The following is a 6,347-nucleotide window of genomic DNA, read 5'->3' as shown; positions in this document are numbered from 1 at the left end:
TCCCTTCCTTTTTACTATAATATACCTAAAACCTCATATAAAAATGTCCCCATATTCCATTTTTAATTCACTCTAATTTGATTACAAATTAATCGATCGATTTGTACATTATGCACGACGCTTATTTTAAGTTTTATAATAATTTGTAGTTGCATCTTAAAGAATGAATTAAAAACGTTGTCGCTTCAGTCTACAGCCTACAGTGAGTTGCACACATGTTGCACAGCTATAGCCTACAGCTTTCAGTAAAGTTTTAAAACAAAAATTAATGTATTAAAGCATAATCGGTTCGGTAGATTTTCGACTGTTTAGAATTCCGCGAATTATAAGCTAACAGTGGTAATCTTACGGTAACATGTTAGACTATAAAATTCTACGCAAAGACCAAGATTGGAGATGATTTGGCATAGGACTGGCAATATAGGAATTCGTTTAATAATTGTCATGTGAATAGAAGATCCACTCAGTGTCTAATCGTCCACTTGAGGACAAAAAGGGTAAAAAGAGAAACACGTACAATGAAAAAATATTTTTATTATACTGCCTTATCTACATAATTTATTTTTGGCTTCTCACCAGCAGCTGTAACAATTAAAATATTATTTTTACTTTAAATCAATTCTTTGTCGAAACAATCGACTACTACTATTGGGTACACTTCGGATATTAAATGTTATTAGAATAATAAATTAAGATTAGCATTAGGTACATAGGAAGAGGAATAATGACTGCTTTAGCTACAAGCCTACAAATCAGTACCTAACTCTGGACTTTGTCGCGTTAATCGTTATAATACGTATGTAGTGTATGTCTTTTACTTCGAGACTCGAGTCATGATATAACGCAGTAAAAAACTGAAGAAAATCACCTGTGACGATAAATAATGTTATTTAAAGTCATTCTTAAATGAACAATAAACATCAACAGTCCCTCATATTATAATATGTACCTAGAGTGGTGTTATTCATTTTCGGGTTGCATCACCAACCAGCAAAACTTAAAAAGTAGGTAGATACCTACTTACTTACCTTATTCCTTCTTCCTTTGCACCTAGTAAATAACTTTTACCTAATTATTTATAAGTCGTTATCTATTTGTCGTTGTCATTAGTTCAAAATATAATGAGTTGACCTAGAAAATTATCGGTGAATTTTTAAACAGGGTATTATGCTGGATTTTGAGGTGCTCTGTTCGAATATCACTTCGCTGCCTCGCTTATTTGAATTTTAATTGACTATTTTTGAACCTTGGTTACACTACTAGATAACTGGACTATTTCTAACAATGCTAAATTCAAAATATAATAAATAGCATACGGAGGACATCTCCATTCTCCCAATAGAAGAACCGGATTCCCGATACGTCCCGCTTAGCCGCTTCTTCCTTTAAGTTCGATTTGAGGGACTTACGCAATGTTTTCGCCGCAATATTGGAGTAGTTCACGTAACTTAAAAAAAACAAATACTCAACCGGTTATAACTGATTAAAAGTTTGGAAGTTAACCTTTCCACGGATAACCCGATACTCTATCAGTAGTTATTAGCAAACAGCAGTACCATATATAATTTGCCAAACGCATAGGTAACTAATATTTGGGATGAAATAGTAGATAACAAAATGAAAAGCACTAATTGTGCTTTTATCGAAGCCAGTATCCCAGTCATTAATTTAATTTTGATATTTATTACATATCAAAATAATAATTAACTTTATGAGCTCATTAAACAGGTTCAGTTTTATGAATTCGTAGGCGGTCTAGGCATCTAGTTGAACAATGTGCAAGAAGCCTGAGCCATTATATTATGTTACTTTTTTTCTAAGCTTTTTTTATACAGTTCGGTACATAATAACTATATTACTTACCTACTTACCTACTTATATCTGATTTAAATTATAGAGCATTATTTTTCAAATTATACCTATTTTGTTTATATTATTTAAATTATTAGCATTGCAAACTTATCTAATGTGTGTACACTTACTTTAATCCAGCCATTCGCCAAGTGCTCATTTTTAGAAAAATTGTTTCAAGCCTTTATATACCCTGTAAAATTATTATAATTATTGATCATGACCAACTACGTAAAACGTGACATATTTCAACAAAGGAAAAGTTTTATTACGCTTTATCTAATATTATGAAAGAGGTTGTAATATTTACTAAGGTATTCTTGAATAATTATTATCCATACTAATATCTATTATAAATGCGAAAGTAACTCTGTCTGTCTTTCTGTCTGTTACTCAATCACGCCTGAACTACTGAACCAATTTGCATGAAATTTGATATAGATATATTTTGATACCCGAGAAAGGACATAGGATAGGTTTTATCCCGGAAATCCTACGGGAACGGGTTTTTCTCTGGAAACGCGGGCGAAGCCGCGGGCGGAAAGCTAGTCTAGGTACACAATAATTATTCAAGAATACATGTAAAAAAGTGCTCATCAAGCTTCATTTTCTCTGCTTGGATAACATTAATTTAAAATAATTTGGAAAATCCAAAAGTGCACGCCTCATAATTTTTTTTTAATAAATATTTATTAATTATTATTTTTGTTTATTTAATAACAATTAAACCACATCGAATCAGACCCTGAAAAATGAAAGGGTTCTATTCCTGAGCATACTCAAGCGTAAGAGAAAAAAAAAGACTCGATTAGTAAAGTATTTCGGTCGCTATCGTGTTAACAAGAAAAAGGATCCGCACATACAGACACACGGACGTCCAAGACAGAACTTTTTTAAACTGTTTTTTAACTAGTTTTAATAACAATAATGACATCAAAAATATCATGAACGTTAAAAATAGTGTTTTTTCTTAATATGTGTGTGTATGTATTATCTTACAAGTGCAATGTATGATACATAAAGACATTTTAAGTTTGAAAAATCAGATGTTTTGCGCGAAGTGACAGTAGTACCCACCTCAACGCTTCGCTTATGAGGCGTGCAATTATTGAATTACCTAATCTAGTGTATTATATAATATATACAGCTACTTACATCTCGGGCATTTTTTGTTTATTGACCACTATAGAGAAAACGTAAATATATATAGGTACCACGGGCGAAGCCGGGGCGGACTGCTAGTAAATAATAAATATTCAATGTACAGTTTTACTTTCCTATGATTTTATTATATAATGTTAAGATAATGAATTCAAGATGATTCATACCAACAAAGGGCCTTAATTCGGCGCTACCGACCCCGACGCTCAATTAATAGGCTGTAGTTTTTTTTTTTTTTTTTTTTTTTAAGGCACCCGCCATCACAGGGTGTTCGCGCCACCTCTGGAATATTGTCCAGAGACGTTATTTTCATTTTTTTTTTATTTATTTACAATCACAATTTAACTATATCCACATAATAAATTAAAAATAGAATTATTACAAAATAAAAATATTACAAATACAAAATTAAATATTAAAATACTGGTAAATAAAATAAATAAAATAAATGCTACAACAATTGAAACTATCCCTAATATCACAGAATCACATCACACCCCATTATTTCGCTTATTGACTACTTCTACAATATATTTACAATATTTAAAGAAAGTATCCCTAAACTTATCCCCCAGGGCGGAAGGTAGATTCTCACCCGTCATCGCCATGCCTAATTTTTGTTCAATAGCATATCTATTGCTTGCAAAAATAGGGCACTCGAGTAACAGGTGAGGAACCGTCTCCTCTACTCCGGGCTGACATAGACACGACGGATTCTCCTTCAGCTTGAATCATGAATGTAGTTCCGTTGTTTATTGTTTGATTGTTATTATTGAAGGTTCCTTAGAAAGGTGATAAAAGTAGCTACATATAGATATGTTTTATAATAAGCTAAATTGTCTTAATTCTAACGTTTACCGAGATTTTTACATTAAAAAAATATAACTAAGTACCTACCTAAGTAAGTAACTAGTTATATATTTCATAAAAAGTTGTTTTTTGAAAATATTTCAGTTGGTACTAGTTTTACATGAATCATTATTATTATCCTAGCAATCAAATAATGTTTATTTAATTATCTTTCAATTGACACCTTTTTTAAGTAAATCGGTCCAGTAGTTACTAGTTATCTAGATATACCGCACAATAGAATGGCCCGACGGCCATCTTTGCTACGTTTTAGCTACCCCCTCCATACCCCTAGGAAGTGACTACCGCACTTTTTGTGTTCAGAAAAACATGCCGATTAAGTGGATATCAGTAATCCGGATGGCGGAGGTAAGTCCCACGGAAATGAAATTTTATTTCAATTGAGGACTGTACTAGATTATTTAACAACAAATCGTATTCCATAGATGATAGACTAGATATAACTTATAATTTATACAGGACTTGACAGCAATAAGATAACATGAAAAAAATACCTAAGTACTTATAAGTTTTCAAGTAGGTAAGGGGTATTACTGAAAGTGATCCTTTTCTACATTTTATTATTTAAAAAAAAGATAACAACTTATTTTTGCGAGGTTTTGGTCGGGTATAGACGGCATAATAAATCTTTACAGGTACCTCATAGGTACGTACCCATAATTAATAATTAACTATGTCCCGTAGGTACCTATATTATTTTCGAATTCTAACTCTGCAGATAGGTACTATTATCTAATCTTAAGTCACTTTTAGTCTACACGTTTTAATGTAGGTACTTACATTATATAAATTTTGATACGGTTTTTTTTGATAGCCAGCTATTGTTTATATTACAGTGTTGTGGGTCAAGTTCTCCATAAAAAAATTATCATCGTATTTTTGCTATTGGAATTGTGTCATTTCATTATTGCCAATGATGATAATATTACATAAAATTATTAAAACATAAAATTAACGTATTTATCAATACGTTCTGTATTTACGGCGATGGCCTATTACAAACTTTACATAGACGATCTCTACTGTGAAATGAACGCAAAGCGTTGGATATTTATTTTGATCATCAAATGTTATCATTTGTACATGCTGATCATTCGTGTAATCTAAAAATAACATGCTTATTTTACAAACGTTACTGAATAATAAAATATACTTTTCAAAGAATATTGGCCACCTCAGGTCGTATCTACCCGTCACCACGCTTATTGAAAAGTCCTGTATCACCCAATGATACCTCTTATTCGTATAATGTAGTGATGTAGACCGTATATCATCGATATCATTTAGTGGGATGTATTGCAAGAGTCCATAGAAGTTCTCGCGTTCTCGTTTTAGAATGATAATTGCTCCCCAGACCCCATTCTCATAGATACTATATTATATACTAGCGACCCGCCCCGGCTTCGCACAGGTGCAATGCTGATACTAAACACACTATAGAAAAACTGTGAACGTTGTAGGTATATAAAAACATAGCGGCCCGCTCCGGCTTCGCACTACGCAAACCCGCAAACCGCTGCCGCAAACGCTACGTCCCGCAATTTTTAAATCTGCCCCCCTAGTCAAGTGGCTTTCTGTGAGCTAGCGTAGATACGTTTTGTAACCTGTAGATACGTTTATCTACAGCCTACGTCAATCTCATACATTCGTAGTCTATTCTATTGAACGCTACGCTAACAGAAATCCACTTGACTAGGGGGGCTGTAAATTGTAATATATTCGAAAATATTCACTTAAATTATTTTTTATACATATAAACCTTCTTCTTGAATCACTCTATCTATTAAAAAACACCGCATCAAAATCCGTTGCGTAGTTTCAAAGATTTAAGCGTACAAAGGGACATAGGGACAGAGAAAGCGACTTTGTTTAATACTATGTAGTGATGATACCCGTGCCGTGCGAAGCCGGAGAGGACCGCAATATTTTTATATTATACAATGCACAACGTTCACAGTTTTTCTGTAGTGTATTTAGCATCAGTTGTATACGTAGTATATTATTATTAGTCTGTGGTATCAGCATTGCACCCGTGTGAAGCCGGGGCGGCTCGCAAGTAATATATTATTAAGGATACTTAGGTATTTACCGTGCTGGATGAAATAATGTTTCAGTAGAAATCGTTATGAAATTATCTAAATCATTGCAATTGCAACTCTACCACAATGTAGTAAATCTCAAATCAGGTTAGCTAATGGGAATAAACTTGCATAGTCCTAGAACCACTAGAACTGAGTTTAGTAACGACATATTTTACATTCTGACATCATCATTTGAAACTCATGATAATAATTATGAGTCATACTTCTAGGTCTGTCATTATAATTGTGCTTCTACAATGTTTTATAGGATTGTTCCTATGAAACAAAATAATCTAGGAGTATATTGTATTATGTACACTGTAGGTACAGTATACAGGGTAGGTATACATACATATCACTACGTGATGTCAGAAGCCAACTAGG

The 6,347-nt window shown here is 32.9% G+C and overlaps 1 pseudogene; it reads right to left on the bottom strand.

The window, feature by feature from the left end:
- Nucleotides 1–1,293: 1,293 nt before the first annotated feature.
- LOC149911156 (protein stunted pseudogene) lies at nucleotides 1,294–2,011 on the bottom strand (annotated as a pseudogene).
- Between the last annotated feature and the right edge of the window lie 4,336 nt (nucleotides 2,012–6,347).

This window comes from Colias eurytheme, chromosome 1, assembly GCF_061535395.1.
Source record: "Colias eurytheme isolate Ceu_HAF_F1 chromosome 1, ilColEury1 Martin Lab GWU primary, whole genome shotgun sequence".
NCBI classification, from domain to species: Eukaryota; Metazoa; Arthropoda; class Insecta; order Lepidoptera; family Pieridae; genus Colias; species Colias eurytheme.
The sequence above is the reverse complement of the archived record's forward strand: the minus strand, read 5'-3'. Positions and strand labels throughout refer to the sequence as shown.